Source organism: Canis lupus, chromosome 14, assembly GCF_003254725.2.
Source record: "Canis lupus dingo isolate Sandy chromosome 14, ASM325472v2, whole genome shotgun sequence".
Taxonomy (NCBI): Eukaryota; Metazoa; Chordata; class Mammalia; order Carnivora; family Canidae; genus Canis; species Canis lupus.
In genome coordinates, this window is record NC_064256.1 from 8124870 (window position 1) to 8142993 (window position 18124).

Genomic DNA, 18124 nt, shown 5'->3' on the forward strand with positions numbered 1-18124 from the left:
AGTGACAGCACCTGGAAATTATCATGACGACCTAGGGAGTTCCATATAAGACATGCAGGAACACAGACACCCAGATGCAGGATGCACCCCACCCCCATCTTGTCCTCCTTGCAATCTCAGAGTCTGTCCTAATGATCACTTACATAAATGGTTCTCTCACCTAAATGATACTGCTACCCCCAGGCATTCTGCCTTCTGAGAGCCATTCCAGTGGACTCTTAGACGTCTTCTCTTTATGATCTGACTTTAACGTCCAATTCAAAGTGTTAACTCAGTGTCATTTTCCCTTCATAAGCTTCCCCCACTGTCCTCTGGCTATATTCTAGATAATAGTACCATCAGTTTTTCATTCAGAATGAGAAACAGAAAAGACAATACTGATCAAAGTACTAGGTGTCTGGAACCAGACAGACCTGGATTCACATTCTAATTCTGTCACTTATTTGCTTTGTGACCTTAGCCAAGTTACTGAACCACTCAAAGCCTCAGCTGTCCTATTTGTAAAACTCGTCAAATAATATATCTACCTCACTGGGTTGCTGTGTGAACTAGGGGAGATTATGTATGTAAAATACACAGCAGACAGTAGCTTCGCATATGGAGAGGTATAATACATTTTAACTTTTATTGTTTTACCATTATTATTATTATTGCCTCATAATGCCTCAGTTGTCTTTCACTCCATACCTAGCCTATAAAGATCTCTGAGGATCCCGTTCTTCACACTTCTTTATATCTGAGGACAGCCTTTTTTTTTTTTTTTTTAAATTTATTTATTTGAGAGAAAGGGAACAGAGAGCACAAGTGGGGGTGTGGGAGAGGGAGAAGCAGGCTCATTTCCAGGACCCCAAGATCATGATCTGAGCCAAAGGCAGATGTTTAACCGAGCCACCCAGGTGCCCCTCCAAGGACAGCCTTTTATACAACACAGATGCTTACTACCCATCTCAGACTGCCTCTTTTTACTCTTTGAGTCAGCCATTCATTTTGCCAATGTATTTATCACTTACAGTGGTCACCAGTGAGACCATGAAATATGTCACATTTTGACAACTGAGTTACTTATAAATATTTCAAAAAAAATTCATACTGTAGCTGTAATTTTAAAGCAAAAAGCTGAACTAGGCTAGAGACACAATAAAAGGAAAGGATCAAAATATGGGGGAGGATGCATTTAATGCCAAGTCTCTGAAGCACCGCTGGTCTCTCTTGCTGCATAAGGCAGAGTAGCAGGGTGTCTAGGCTACTACCAACACCTACCAGGGAGCCTTTGGGCGAAGAGGGGCAACTGTTGCTGGGATATATCCCAGCCATATATCTCTTATGGATGAAGCCAGGTGGCTGCTCATGTTTCTGGCCACAGCACAGATTCAAGGTCATGAAGCTCAGAGGAAAGGGAATAGTTTATACCTTGAGTTTTCAGAAGCTCAAGAACAGAGCCTTTTCTCCGAGCCTCAAGGCTTCACAAAAGGAATACATCACATCAAACGAAACAGCAGAGTGGGAGAGCAGCAGGACAGCAGCTGCAGCAGGACAGCAGCTTGGGCTGGTGGCCAGGGCCATTCTCCCACCGATGAAAAGATGGGACAGCCACAGGCCCTGCCCAAGTGTCCCACGAGTAAGAAGATCACCAGGGCTGCCTCATTTTGGGTACTTCAATGCCAGGCTGCATGGGATAAGTGGAACTTATTTTTGTAAAAGAAAGTAATAAACTCCAAGCCAAAGAGCTTGAGATTAACCTTGAAGGGAAAGATGGAGCTAGAGTAAAACTGAATGAAAGAGAGCCCATAATCTCTACAACAACAGCCAAAAACACTTTTCATTTTATATCTGCAAACTAAGCAAAAACAGAATTGTCAGGAAAAAATAAAAAATTCTATTGAACTTTTTGGCCACATACCACAAAGCATTGCTGCAAAACAAGAATAATGCTAAAGTAAGTTTCCAGTTTGTTTCCAACCCTTAGCAACCATCTGGGTGGGACCGAGCTGGGTGCTGCTGGTGGGGTGGTTGCAGACTGGGAGCCAGAACTGGGAAAAGGCTGGGACAACTGGGCAGCAGGAATTGGGGGAATAACTGCATAAAAAAGGCAGAGAAGATTTCTGAGACTCTCTGGCTGAGTAGATGTACTCACTCTACTCTGCTGTCATGATCTTGGTACTCAGAAATCTCAAGAAATCTAGAGATCCCAGTAGCTCTCTCTCAATCCTGGGAGACTACAAAGTAATTACATTCAGAAAACAAGATGGCTCAACAAGCCCAGGGAATTAAACAAATCAACCTGAAATGAATTCAAAATGTCTTTCAGGAGAGAGACCGTTGGGCCTGAGGTGACTCAAACCCAACTGCTCCATGCAGACTCAGAGACAAAGGAGGGCCTTTCTTATGCTGCTCCTCCACCTGCCAGCAGCTTCAGTTCTTCAAGTGGAGGAAGCAGAAGGAGGTGGTCTCCCTGTTTCTTTTTGAGTGGAAAAATGTAAAAACCTCGATGCACATTAATTCCTGTCAGACAAGGTGGGCAAGAGAAAGGAGAGGAAATAGAAAGTGCTTGAGAACAGGAGCATCATCTCTGCTTTTCTCATTTACTACCTTTTCTTCTGGGCTGTCTCTTATAAAGTAACTCCTTCTCAGTCAGAAACTCAGTCAAAACTGTCACATCTCAGCTCAAGACAGACAGGAAGAAGTTGTATGCTAAAAACACATGCGATGGAAGTAGGAACCTGGGTATTAGTGCTAAGGGGTGCAAAATGAGTACTTATTGAGTACCCTCTACCTATAAATAGACATAAAGCCCAAGATCACAAAGCTACTAAGTGGCCTATCTGAACCCTAGATTGTCAGATGCTAAAGCCACTGAGAAAAAGTCCAGTTTTGGAGTTCAACAACACTGTAAATTAGAGGGCGTTATAAGCTATAATGGAGACTAGGTAGGAGTCCAGGGTCTATGGTCCTCCATTTCTTGGTGAGCAGGGTTAGGGAGTCTAGGCACAGCTGGTGTTGGGATGTAAAGTGGAGGGGTGCTTGGCCCTGGGGCCACCAAAGTAGCAGTTTCCATGCTCAGGAGAAATTGCTAGACTGGGGAGAAGGGGCACTAGGAAGGATACTAAAACAGGGCCTGAGCAGGGAGAGGCAGAATGTACTTCTACAGATACAGAACTGTGTAGTTGAGCATTTTCAAACTTTTAATTTTATTATGACCCATATATACATTTACATATAGGTATATACACTTACACATAGTGAGGTTTCCACAAAACAATGGTTAGTCTCGACTACAAGTGATATGCTCTGTATCTCTTCTGTTCTATTTCACTAAAGAGAAAAAAAGATGCTTATGACACTGAATTAAGACTCCAGTGGGTCAAGGCCCTCAGCTTGACACTGGTGTAGACTAAAGTGTTAAGATAAAGGCCTGGGGGAGGGGGGTGGAATCCCTGGATGGCTCAGCAGTTTAGTGCCTGCCTTCAGCCCAGGGCATGGTCCTGGAGTCTCGGGATCGAGTCCCACATCAGGCTCCCTGCATGGAGCCTGCTTCTCCCTCTGCCTGTGTCTCTGCCTCTCTCTCTCTCTCTGTCTCTCAAGAATAAATGAATAAATAAAATTAAAAAAAAAAAGATAAAGGACTGGGAGGGTACTGATGGCCCTCTTAGAGTTCAAAGGTTACACTGAGTGCTTATTTATCAGCTTCTGGACTTGCTTTTGTGTCCCAAGGGATCAAGGAACAGGGCAAGAAATAGGCTGTTCATTCATAAGAGGGGAAAGAAACAAATGTTAACTTCTAAAGCCAGAAGGACAGCTGTTGCTGCTAAACACCAGGTAAAGGAAGATACCAGGTGAAGGAAGTGCTCTGTTCAGCCCACCTTCCCCAAGAACCTGGCCAGTAAGTCAATGGGAGAGTAAGTCTATGCTGCACCTTTATTCAAACAAAGACTGCACTACTGGGCTGGTGTCCCTGGTGTGCTGCTTTGTTACCAATAGAAAGCAAGCAAGCAAGCAAGCAAGCAAACAGGTCAAAGGAAAGAAAGTTGGGCTCTCAGAAAGCAAACCCCCGACTGTAGCTGTTGAGCTGTGCAGGCTGACACGCAGCAATGGGGAGCTCCTAAGACTGTAAATATGAAGTGAGATATCACTGGAGTTCCAGAAGCTCTCCCCAGCCAAGTGAGAAAGTGCCGGTAATTCTGGATGGTGTGCATTACCACTAATAGCTGTCTTTTCTGATAGTGCACTGGGGCAGTGCTGCCTGCTGATAAGGACATACCAACTCTGCTGTGCTTCAAACACCACAGGTGCAGGTTAACTGTCAAACTTACTCCTGACACTTACAAGCCATTCAAAAAACAAACATTTTGCCTAAAACAAAACAAAACATCACCAAAAACTGCATTACAAAAATCCCAAACATTCTAAAACATTTTACTTCCCTATTATGGAGTGTGACAGAATGAAGACACCCTGTACCCCGTGGAGTTTTTCAGCTGATGTCCATGAAGGGCAGATTAAGACACACACCCTCTCTCTCCTAATCCATACATATGGTTCCTTGGTCTCTTTATTTTTTAAAGATTTTATTTATTTGGGGAGGAGGGAGAGAAGGGGCGGGCACAAGCAGGGCAGAAGAGGGGTAGAAGTGTCAGAGGCAGAGGGAGGCAGAGGGAGGCCAATGTGGGGCTTGATCCCAGGACCTGGGATCATGACCCGAGCCAAAGGAAGACACTTCACTGACTGAGCCACCCAGGCGCCCCATCCTTGACCTCTTTAAAGCCCGACAGATCCATCTGCCTATAGCTAACCCCCCCCCTTTTTTTTTAATTTTTTAAAAATTTATTTATGATAGTTACAGAGAGAGAGAGAGGCAGAGACACAGGCAGAGGGAGAAGCAGGCTCCATGCACCGGGAGCCCGATGTGGGATTCGATCCCGGGTCTCCAGGATCGCGCCCTGGGCCAAAGGCAGGCACCAAACCGCTGCGCCACCCAGGGATCCCCAAAACCCCCCCTTTTTAATATCTTTTTTTAAAAAAATGCTTTCTGGGATATAATGATTGCCCAAGACCGCTTAAAATAAAAGAGGATATATCTGATTTTGTTTGGTTTAGAAAGATAAAATGTATACCCTAGCTATCAGCACATGATGATTCTGGTTTCTGTTCTGCCAATGATGAAGTATGAAACCTTTCTGGGCCTCATGGTCTCTGTCTATAAAATAAAGGACCTCCAAAGCCTCCCCTGGTGATAAAATCCTACAATTTTGGTTATGCCCTTTTGAGATTCCTCACACAAGGCTTGACTCCTGGAGTTCAGGGTGCCCCCTTTCAAATTAAAAATGCTGGCTATAGAGCATTCTATTAAAAAGAAATTATACATTCAGAGACATTGACTAACTAGGTCAATTAACACAAACACTTTGGTCAGTCAGCTTTGGAACAAGAAGTACGAATTCTTGTTAATGACACAATAATGGCTATATAAGAGATTCTATTGAAGGCTATGTGAGAGTCATGTATCGCTCTGAATATTTTATATTGTATGTTGAGTTTTATGATAATTAAGCCTCTGCGCTCAAAGTGTGTTTGCTTTTCCCTTTATTGGGCGCTAAAAGGAAGTGTGGCAAATCTGCCTTGGCTAGAAGTGACAGCTTCTCAATGGCACTTTGTCTAGCAAACAAGAGATCAGGCATTAACTAAAAGAAACAAAACTCAGGTGGAAACAATAACCAACTGGAAGTATTAGTCAATGATGCTGACTTCATGTCCAGTGTGTTTCACAACTGCATCGGATAGTACCGAGAGATGGGCACAGGAAGCATGCAGACATGATCTTTGCCTTCTGCCTGCTTTGGATACTTAAAAATGTCACAGTTCACTCAGTTCCATTTCACACAGACATATCATCAACACCTACTCTGGGTCAGGCACTGTGCTAGAAGCTGAGCACTCAATGAGGAAAAAGAGAACTTTGTGCCAATAAAGCTTAATTACCAGCAATGAAAACATATCCATCATATAAGGTCTGTGACTGGTGAATGAATTTACTCTTAAACCTACAGGTTGCAGAATGTTGAGAAACAACACATACTAACTGGACTATGTTAGGCAGATGCATGTGTGCCTGGGAGACTTGGTAGAATGTACTGGACAGGTCAGTTATGGGGCTCACCACACCAAGTCCCTTGCTAAGGCATCAGGCAACTACGTTCTCTAGCCCTTGACTCTGGCCTCTGTCCTCTCCCTTACCACAAACTGGGGATGGAGGTGAGCTGACAGGGGGCTGGGAGGAGACGGAGAGAGCTGCTGCTGCTGCATGTGATTCGATGTGGCCAATCTACAGTTGGTCTGGAAAAGGGAAAAAAGCTCTGTCCAAAAAGAAATGGGAGATCATGAATGAGCCAAAAAGATTCTCTTTCTGGAATCTGAACCCAGCAGTGTGCAAAACATAAGCCCATCAAGAGCCAGAGGAAGGAGGCAATAAGCAGAAGGGACTTACCAGCATCAACACTGAAGCACTTCCCCTGGAGTCCTGCTGTGGAGTACTACATACCCACAGACCACCTCCCATTCTAGGAGTGGAGACAATGGACTTTACCTTGGATCCTGTTAGATTTTTCAGGGATGTTCCCAGAAATCAGCTCTCTCCTCTTATTGCTACCATGAGCAAGCCTCTAGGAGAACCTGGTATTTGCAACCCAAATAAAACTAAAACTAAATTGCTTCTTAGGCTGGGTACTGTGTCATTTAGATTTTATTCTTCCCAAGATCCAGTACACTGCCTAGCACACAGTGGCACTGTCGATCCTCAAGAAATGATGAATGAGTGAGTATGGGTGAAAATACTTTTGAGAAGAAGTAAAGACACAGAAAAGGAAATGGCTAATGAACTGTCAGGGTTAATGCAGATATTCCGCAAATACCAGGGGAGGGGCCCAAAGAACCCCTGGCTACATGCATCCCACTTTCCCATTGGTTACATAACACTTCAAGAAAAAAAAGTGAGCACAGCTACATCCATTTACCCCAATGGTCTTTAGCTTGTCTCACTTGGGAGTGCAGCTGAGCTAGAGAGAGGAAGAGGTCAGCGCTGACCAGCAATGCCAGGGAGGCCTGATGGAGCATGGTAGAGAGATTCAGGTTCCTTTCCAATACAACAAAGGAGGGAAACCATCCCCACTTATAACCCCGAGTTCTGCTATCGGAAGCTGTGTGGCCACATGGAAATGAAAAAAACTGGAGCACATTTCAAGGGAGTAATGGAAATGACTCAGGGGCAGGGAGGCCTGCCTTTAAAGGAAAGATAAAAGGTGCTAAATCTGTACAGTTCGGCTAAGCGGTGACTAAGAGGGTGACAAGATAACAATCTGCAAATATTTGAAAGGTGTAAACACAAGAAAGGAGGGAAAATGCTTAGCTTGAGAACAGGGAGGTGTAATTATTAGGGGAAAGAAAAATCTGGACAAAATATCAGAAACACTAAGTGTGGGGATGACTACTGGGTTATAAATAAACTTCCCAACTGAAATGAAAATACTGTTTTTTTTTTACCCTAAAACTGAAATATGGCCACTAAGCCTATCCCTCTTCTTACAAGAAAGTAGCCCAGACCAGGAAGCTACTATTTTCTTTTCTACAATTTTGGGAAAGATTTCTTAAATAATATTCAAGTTTAAATATCTCTGCTTTAAATGCTGCTCCCTGAAAATTTTAACACATTTTTGTTGATTGAATCAGACAAAATGGCTGTCTTGGTGAGACTTTCAGAACAGCGGCTTTATCTGCTAGTATGTGCCACATGCCTGGTTGACAGCTAGAGGGGGGCTAGGTACACAGCCAGGTGGCAGACAGCTGGGAAGAGGATGGGAGACTATATACTGTCTCATCTAGCAGGACAGCTTCATCCTTTGCCTTTTAAGACCCCAGGTAAGAATGCTGTAAAAGTTTCCCAGATGGAAACCGCAGACACCTCTTCCTTCTTTTTAAATACACAGTCCCCTGGAGTAAACGTCAAGGACAAGGCAAGGCACAGAAAGAACCAAAATAAGCTTCCTGTCATACCGACTGTACTCCAATACCTGAGTTCCTGCTGCTGCAGCGAGCTGATTTATAATTCACAGACTCTCAGTAGAGATTTTTACCCCCCGATTCAATTAGTTCCATTTCTATACTTCTCTTTGCCATCCTCCCCAACACCACCAGAAAACTAAACACAAATTTTAAAACCCCACTCTGTATAGAGAATAAGACATTTGAACTCTGTATGTAGCCTAAGAGAAGTAACACTTAACTATGTCCAAGTTAATGTAATACTTAACTATGTCCAAGGCAATTTCAAAAATTCTTAGGTGTTAACAATGTTTAGACAGTTATTTCTTCCCTAAGCATCAAGAACAAAATCCAGAACTCTTAAGCCATTGGCACAAAATACAGAAGCAGATAGGCCATCTGCCTAATTTTGAGGAATGTAGTTATCACCTGAATATACATATAAAACCAAATTAACAAACCACATTGTTGGTTTTCAGCAACATATGTAACACATCTCATGCACCAAAAGCTTGCTTTGAGTTTTCTCATAAGCTTTAAATTGGAATTAATTTGGAGACCTCAAATTGCAAATACCATCAATTAATCTGTTAATAATGGAGAACTGTAAAACATCCCATTCGGGCCAACTGGTCCTACATTACCTAAAATGGCCCAAAGAGCAAGGCAAATGGTGGACTAGTTGGCTTCTAAGAGTTAGTTCTACAATTATATGAGGACTCGACTTGTATTAAAAGGGTCAGAAATGAAACAAGGATTCTGCGCGGTCTCAAATTCTTTCTTCTCTCCCTTGTTCTCTGAACTGCTATGTTGTTACCTTAGGGGAGGTAGCATCTTGTGGGCCAATTTTGGAACATGTCACTGCTAAAGCTCTTTCAGTGATCAGAATAAAGGCATAAAAGAAGAATGAAGGGATTCTAATTAAAGGGATCCAACTCCTCAGGTAATTGTAGGCAGGGTGTCAGAACTGAGTAAGAGTGGAGACTGAAGCTGTTTTTAGTTCATAATTCCAATTGACCAATTGGTCACAAATATGACCCAGTCTTTACAATGCCACAGTAACTACAGCTTCTTTTGAAGAAAGGAAGGGGAGGCATCTACAGAAAGGAGGTACAGTAGTTCCCCCACTATCCATGGTTTCACTTCCTGCAGTTTCAGTTCCCCATGGTCCAGTGTGGTCCAGAAGCAGATGATCCTCCCTATGATGTACTGTCAGAGGGTCATTATAGCCTAATGCTATGTCATAGTGCCTGCATCACGCACCCTGCTTCATCTTATCATGTAGGCATTTTATCATCCCAAGAAATGGGGGTACAGTACAATAAGATCTTTCAAGAGACCACATTCACATAACTTTTATTACAGCATACTGTTGTAATTGTCCTATGTTATCATTGTTATAAATATCTTACAGTGCCCAATTTATAAACTAAACTTTATCACAGGTATGTAGATACAGGATAAAATGCAGTATAGAGGGTTTGGTTCTATCTGTGGTTTTCAGGCATCCACTGGGGGTCTTGGAATGACCCTTCCGCGCATAAGGCAGGGCCACTGTACAGTGCTTGGTTTCAAACATGTCTTGAGTTTCTCTGATGTAAGTCATGGGCTTTATATCACCAGGACAGGGCTGACTTCTCAGGTCTCATCTCCAGCTGTTGTTAGCCTCTTAATGGTGGATCCCCACTCTGCGATTATTTGAGGTAAAGTAAATGCCAGTTCTCTGTGTATCCCTGGTATCTGGAACACAGTTGATACTCAAGAATTGTTTTTGCTAAATGAAAGCCAGAGACATTAAACCTAGCAGAAACAGATGCGACAAACCTGTTATAACGATGTCCTATTCAGAACACTTGGGGAGTTCATTAAGGAAATCTAGTAACTCTTATTTCTAGGACTCTAAGGTGAGTGGGTGTTAAATGCTAAACCACTGCCCACTTCTAAGGAGATGACAAGGAAGGGATGGCTTAGGGGCTTTCTACTGGATTTCTGGCTCTAAGTCCAGCCAGGCAGTGTGCAGAACTGGCTTCATCAAACTTGATTTATCATTGGCTGTAGACACCAAAGAATCATTCCCAAAATGAAAAAAAAAAAAAATTCAGATAACAATCGGGCCAGCATCAGAACCACCTTTTATAATTCTCCCCATTGCAGAACAGGATCTGAAAACGATTTTTAAGGGGAGGGAAAATGCTCCCTGATTAACAAGACCTTTCCCTCCCGGTGGCATTTTAAGAGCTGGGTGGTAACGGGTGGTAAACAATCCAGCCAGGCTGGCTCTGGGGGTGTGTGGGAAGGGGGGGCGGGTTGGAGATGGCAGGCTGTCTGCTTCCCAATACACACATTTGTTTTGGGTTTGCTATAAGCAGCAGCTGCAATAATATCACCACCAGCTAGGAGAGGAACAAAACAAGCGGGCCTAAGAAAGAACCATGCCGACCCCCAATTGTCTCTTTGAATTTCTCTTCAGTGCCCATCTCAAACATCCACCTCATATGGACATTACATAGAAAACAAAGCATTGGAGATCAAAAGCAAGGGTCATGATGGTCTTTTCAATGACAAGAAATCAACAGGGCTTTAGCTTTTATGTAACACCGTGGCACCATGGCGACAGCACCCAACAAGCACAAATCCCATGTCTGAGCAATGAGGAGGAGTTGGTTTCTATGAGAACCCTCAACTTTTGCTTTTTCTGACTTATTTTAAACATGCAACTTTATCTTTGAATCAAATAAAACTTAGATGTATTTTTTTCCCTTTCATTTTTGGCACTAAGGAATTCTAATCTTGGTCTTTTAAATTCCATGTTAATAGATAAAGAAGAGAATATGAATCTACTGTCCAGGCTGATAGAGAATAGCCACTGGGCCAGGAGAAAGCAATAGGAAATGCCCACGTGGATCTTGCAAGTACAAGCTTCTAGAAGGTATTCTGACACACATCTGGCAGCCAAATGTAAAAGCTACTTACTTGAATAAATTTAGAGTGACTTTCTAAACCAAGCTGTGTTGTGTTAGTGAACAAAATGCTTCTGAGATGTGTGATTGTACTTCCAATCTATTGCCCTTCTTGAGCCTTCACTCATAGAAAAAAAATTGTTCTGAGCTTCTACTCCTTAGGCAAGTGAAACTCAAATGTCTAGCAATCAGTATATTTGGCTATCAGAACTGAAGCAAAACAAACTAGCTAGTGTCAGGAATACTAAGACCCCCAAACCAATGGGAATGAAATAAAACTCTGAGAGCAGACAATCTTTCATTAAGAGACCTTTACTTTACTGATGTAACCTAACAAACCTAACAATAAATAAATAAAAACAAGCAAAAAGAAAGGAATTCTGAAAGGGCAAGCTTCTTCAAGAGGCTGATCTTGATACATAAACCCATCCTATCCTGAAAAATAGCTTGAATTCTGGGCTGTGGGTGAAGAGTGGCTTTAATTTTTCCTTTTTATTTTTTGGTTAGCATAACATAAAGGGGTCAGGAGACAACTTCTTGTCGATGAAATCCAGCCCACTGCCTACTTTTGTACAACTCATGAGCTAAGTAAGACTGGGTTTTACATTTTTGAATGGTTAAAAAAAAAAAAAAATTGTGACATGTGAAAATTACATGAAATTCAAATTTCAGTCTCCATAAATGAAATTTTACTGGAACATAGCCATGCTCATTTGTTGTCTATGGCTTCTTTCATGGTACAGCAGAAGAGTTGAGTATTTGTGACAGAGATTATCTGGCCCAGAATGCCTAAAACATTTACTCTGTGGCCCTTTATGGAAAGAGTCTGCCAACTCCAGCTTTAAGGAAAGCTATATGCTGGTTAAAAGAAAGTCTACCCAAGGCAGAGTTCAACTTCCCAGGACTAGAACATTAGAATGGGTGACAGGCTAAGAATATCTTAAATAGTAAAAATAATACTAAAAAAAAAAGCCTACAGTCCTGGAGCAGAGAAGAGGAAACACAATGTGGCTCAAAGGAGAGTGGCCAAGATAGCTGACATTGACCACAGGCCCGTGCTCAGCTTTCTTCTTCTGCACCTCATTTTAGGAATGTCTCCTCTCCTACATGGGTGATCTTTCCTCTTTATTCCCGATCTACTCCATCCGACTCAGATTTCCCCATTCAAAACTTAAATCCCATAAGCTCTAAACCTGATGTTTCCAGAGTTGCTGTTCTTCATTCCTTGCCACAATGGCTTCTCTCCACTCCCTGACATTACACTTGTACTATCACTCTTCTTGTACATACAGAAAGCCTTTGCTCCTATGATTTTGTACTCAGACTTTATCTTTCTACTAGAAAAGTAACCTCTTCACTCACAAATATCTAATAATCTCTTCTCAGTGGGAGCCCTACTAGATCTCTACGTGGCTTTCAACACCATGCATCAGTCCTGTAGTGCAACGCTTTCCTTCTCTTGATTGGTGTCCTAGCTCTCTGGGCTGCTTGTCTTGTCTCCTGCTTTGCCCTCCCTCACGTCCTGGACTTTCTTTTTATGCTCTGCACTATCTCTTGGAAGGCCCACCCTTTTTTGTGTTCTCGATCACTGTGATCCCACAGAACCCACAGATTAAGCCACAGACCCAACCCAAATGTCTCAAAGACATGTCCCCTGGGAGGTCCTGCCAAAACCTCACAAACTCAGGATGTCTATAACCAAACTCCTTCTTGTCTTCCTTCCCTTGTGCCCTATTTCAGTTTCAGTACTACCATACTCCCAGTCTAAAAACTTCATCTCTGATTTGTCCCTACTTTATCCACGTGACTCAATGACTTCTACCTCTTACCAAGTCCAGGAATTTCACTTCCACAGCTGTTGTTCAGTATACCGAATCTTTTCAACTATCAACATAACTCTGATTCTTGAGGCTTCTAAGGCAAGAATCTTCTATCTGCCTGCCTTCAATTTTGCTCTATATGGATTCTTCTTACACATAGCTAGCAGATCAATTTTCCTCAAGCATATGCTGTCAGTGGCTTCCTATAGTTTATCTATTATAAAATCAGAACTCCACAATCTTGACATTCTAGGCCTTCTAAAATCTGGCTCACTTTGCCATATAAAACATCCATTACACACTTGACAGCCCCTCAAATATGTGAAGACAGTACTTCTAGTTCCTGCCATCCTCATGTCTTATTTTCTCCAGGCTAAACATTGCCAGGTACTCACAGGACAAGGGTTTTGATTTCCTACCCTTCTACTTGTTTTTCTCTTTCAGCCCAGATAATATGAAGGGTATCGTTACAGGAAATAGCTTTCTGGTTGATTTAATTAAAATTCTGATGGGATGCTGGGGCACGTGCAATGGGGATGTCCCTTCTTACGTGCTGTTGTTGAGAGCCATCTTCGGAGGGGAAATCTGCTGCCTCTGCGGGACTGACTGGGTAGGGGTGTGGAGAGATGGCATACCAGTCCTCCCTCCTTGTGACGGGGCAGAGCTGGACTTTTACTCCAGGCAGCATGCTGCGGCAATACAGACAGCTCCATTAGTGCAGGAGGAATCCCTGGGCTGAGGGAGAAGGGAAGCCCTCAAGGGACTGTGTGGGAGAGGCAGAGCACGTCCTGTGGAAGGCTGCCTGCTGCCATGGCCTCCATTCCAGCCCACTTCCATTGTCTATCTCTCAGCAGCAGCCTCAGGCACTGTGGAGACCCTGGTGGTGTTGTGACAAGCAGTCTATTCATTTCCTTCTCTCATTCACTGGGCTCTTGGGGATAAAAAGGAACAGCAAATCCAAACCACTGTCTAGAATCCACTTTGCAGAATTCAGGAAAAGACTGTTCTATTGAAGTGATTATTTTCCCTGTTTGGGAGACCCAAGGGAAAGAACAGGATTTCTGCATCCTTTACTTTCCAAGGATGCAATGTTGCAGAAACCACTATTTCAGTCATCATTGTGGCCAGTGGGACAAGGAAAGCACGGCTTGCACTTAATTGAGGCTTTTTAGCTCCTGTCACAGTGGCAACAGGGCACCAAAGCACCAGGATTTGAACTGTGATGCTGGATACAAAGCTTCAGTTGAAAAGCAGGAGACAAGGGAGGACAGCAAGAGAGAAAACCAGGTACCTGACAGACAAGCTTCTTGATTTTTTGCAGCCGGATGAGAGATATTAACCAGTCTCATCAGGCTGTGCCTGTCTTCAAGGGAGAAGAAAGCTGCTCTAGTGTGCTGCTTATTGCATGACTGAAGGATGGCACAAGTCCCTGGAAGGGAAGCTTGCCAAAAATCATTGTTAAGAAGGGCCCAACAGGTGAGGAAGTAGTGGTGGAGTGTCTAGGGAGGGAGCGGGCACTATGCTTCCCAAACACAGCTCCAAGTCAGGCAGGTTGCCCAATGATGACTCCCGGTGCCCATCACAACCAAGAGCACTCCTGTGCCTGTCTAGTGTGTGCACACCTGTGTGTGCTTGCTTGCTTAAGGCAAGAGGGCAGGGGGCAAGGCTGAAAAGGGGGAGGGAGAGGAGGAAGGTCCACTAAGGAGGAAGAGGGAGCACTGGAGAAACAGAAGTGCATGTCTCCAAAGGCTGAGCTCATGTGTCCCAGCCTATGGTGGGGGACAGCATCTGCTGTAAGGGGGCCCAGATCAGAAACTGGGATTTGTGGGGAGAAGGACACCGGGGCTGTTCCTACCGACAGGCACACATACACTCAGTGGGGAGTGTCCGATGTGGCAGACACCAGAGACAGGAATGGGGGGAGTCCTCGGCACAGCATACATGAAAATCTGGTTTTATTCTAAGGGACAAGGAGAGAAGCCACTCCATCTGCTTCGTGCCCTTCACATCTCATCCAAAGCACCTGGCTGTCTGCCAGTCCCCTCTACTGACCTGAAATCTGCACTAGATGTTGGCTTGAGAAGTGCCTTCTCACTTACTTTTGTTTCTTGCTTCTCTCCACCGTATCCCAGCCCCATTCCATTGTCACAAATGGAGGGGGAATGCCATCAGCTGAAGTCTTCTAGACAATGCTTACTGGCTCCTTGGGGATGCAGGTGGGGAGAAATCTCTCCCTCCCTCCACCCGCAGTGCTTGCTCCTCCCATATCTTCCTATGTGCCTGGTGCTGGGGTCTACGAGGCTTGTGAGAAGGCATCTAGATTAATGGACAGTTATGGATAGGGTTCTTTCTTTCTGGAGCCTTCCTCTGAAGTCTAGCCAGTGACTAGATGTCCTCTGGCCCAAAAGGATCCCTTGGGGTCAGAAGGCAATTAGATTTCCCAGCACAAGGAACTCTTCGGCTCTACAGCTGTGGATGTGTGTGTGTGGGGGGGGGTTGGGAGGTGAGGGGGGGTGGGGGGCGGCGGCGGCGGCGGCATGGAGAAGGCACTTCCCATCTCACATAGCTATCCTAAGGAGGAGATGCCAGCTCCTGAATGGCAAACAGGACAGTTGTCAGCAAAAGGATGGGGAACGATGAAGCAAATTTCACAACATAACAGGAAGGAGAAAAACAAAAACAGAGAAATGTTTCATATGGAGGCTGTCTCCCCTAATGTCACCAAACTGGAAAATCCTACATTCTGTAATTCACCCACCCTTAGCGGACAGCTGTTTATGCCTGAGTCAGGAGAAAAAGGTGAATGCTTTTGGAAGGAGAAAGAGGGATTTCTCCTAGCCAGCCTGGAACCACAAGAAGCTTAATCACGTAAATGTGTCATATTTTGGGCTGCCACAGAAAAGTGGACTCACTTCTCCATTAGAAAACCAACTTGCTCCCTATACAGTGAAGGACAGCACAAAAGGACTGCAGCTCCAAACAGAGGCTGACCCCACAGGGAGACAGTTGCATGCCCAATTCCTGCCTATAGGGAGGACAGGGTCAAAGGAGTGTGGGAGAATCTTGAGGCACCAAGTTAGGTCCAAACCCCTGAAGTCACCTTATGTACACTGAGAGAACCAGCACTTAAAATTGAGAGGGCCTCAGCATTCTTATTTCTCTGTTACCGGAGTTCTGGCTGAGACTCTATAATGTATTAATCTCTGTAGATGAGTGATGCGGTTTAAAATACTGCAGGGTTTGGCTGCCATTCCCTCCCCTGGGGTCTCAAAATAACTCCACACAAATCATTTCTGCTAAACACTCACTCAAGGCAGCTCTTTCCTGCCAGAAAACACACATCTTATGTAACCAAAAAAGCCACGTAGCTTGCTGGAAGAGGAGGGGGCGTTCCCAGAGAGCAGTACAGCTCACTGCCCTGGAGGCTCTGCAGAGCTGGGCTTTAAACCTATCCCTGTCCCTGGCCAAAAGACACAACTCAGTCTGGCTGCCGTGCCTGAGCTCCTTCCTGACCAAGAGAGCCCCCAAGGAGATGCAGGCAGTCAGATCTGGGAAGGTCATCCAGCCCACTCGGGGCTGTCTTAGAGACAAGTGCAACCTGGACATGCAGCGACCAGTTACTATGTAAAAAGTCTACTCTGGTAGATTTTGGACAGGAATGAGGAATGGAAAGAACATGGCCCTTCTCCTTCGAGAATCCACACAGTTCAGTGCATACTACAGGCACCTATATAGACATGATACAAAGCTACAGTAGGGGCAGGAAGAGGAGTGCTACACAACACTTGACCTTAGGTACACCTTCAAAGCCTCTTCTCTTCCCAAATCTAAGAATTCTGTGACATGGATCTTGCCCTTGGCTTGGCTTCTTTGTTAACCCATCCTCATGGCGTTCCCCCTGCTTCTCCAAGCCTCTGCTGTCAGACCTTCTTCTCTTGACCCTTCCTTAAGCCTTAGAGCTTCACAGTGCTCTGTTCTTAGCTGCTTCCTATTAAACCCAACTCCTAGGCAATTAAATTCACTCCCTGGGCTTCAAATTCCATGATAAACTGGTGACTCTTCAAGTTTTAATCCCTAATCCTGGCCTTTTTAATTGAAGTCATTTGGATCTGCAAGAATCCATAGGCAACTAACATTAAAAGTATCAAAACGAAGGGTACTTGCAGATATTCTATTATTTATAAGCTAAGCTAGGAAGCTATCCTCTTTCTTCCCCATCCTCTATAATCAAGTAACCAACAGAATTCTACAGTTTAGAACCCTCCTAAGCAGTTCTCAGATCTGTTCTTTCCTCCTCATTCCCACCCTGCAGCCTAGTTTAGGCTCCTGTATCTCTTGAGAGGTCAATGGCAATCACCTCCTAGCTACACTTCCTGACTTGAGTTTGGATGCTCTCCAATCTAAGTCTTCATACTGTGGTAACACCAACTGCTTAAAAATACATACTACAATGAAAAAGGAAAGACACTACATTTAACAACAAGGATGAATCTCATAGACAATAGGGCAAACTAAGATTAGGATTTCTGGTATGAAGTCCAAAACAGGTAAAACTATATCTATGGAGACAAAAGCCAGAATACTAGTTATCTTGGAGAGAATGGCCATGAGAGAACATTCCAGGATGCTAGAAATATTATATATTGTGTTATAAGCATATTTTCATGCACATAAAAATTAATGAAGCTGTATACTTAAGATTGCTTCCTAAGGAGTTCCTAGCCAGGGGTTGAGGGGTTCAAGGACAGGCTTGGAGGCTAGTGTTTGTAATCTAATGAAACTGTATGAAATCTATGTGTACGTGTATTTTCTGAAGAGAAGACTGACAGCCTTCTTCAGATTCATATTTGCTAAGAATAGCTGTGGCTCAAAGTTGTCAACAACTTATCTCTGTGGTACAATCTAAGCAAACTTGCAGACACAGGGCCCTTCAAAGACCTGGGTATCTGACTTTCCAAACTAGCCCTTAACCACTGTCCCTCTTCCAGCTGACATGACAGCCACTTTAACCTATTTCCCATTTTAAATAACAATGCTTTTTCAAGGCCCTCACTTTCCTTAGCTGGCCACCCCACCCCCACCCCTGTCTTCTCCCATATGTGGCATTTTCTAGAGGGAAGGCCTATAGTTTTCTAAAATGGGTTAAAAGGTCGAGGACCAACCCAAATAGCAAGGAAACTGAGTTACAGGGTAAGGTGACATCTAAACAACTCAGAGCTGAATTCTAGCAAAATAATCTGCCTGCAAAGAGTGGCTTGGGGCTGGGCGAAAGCTCAGTAAATGCTGTTGAAGGAATGAATGAATGTGAGCACT

At 43.9% G+C, this 18124-nt stretch overlaps 1 protein-coding gene across 2 annotated transcripts in view; it reads right to left on the minus strand.

Annotated features, from left to right (window-relative positions):
• The window catches only part of SND1 (staphylococcal nuclease and tudor domain containing 1), a 420776-nt gene that overhangs the window by 99066 nt on the left and 303586 nt on the right, over positions 1–18124 (minus strand). The gene's annotated exons all lie outside the window — the stretch shown is intronic.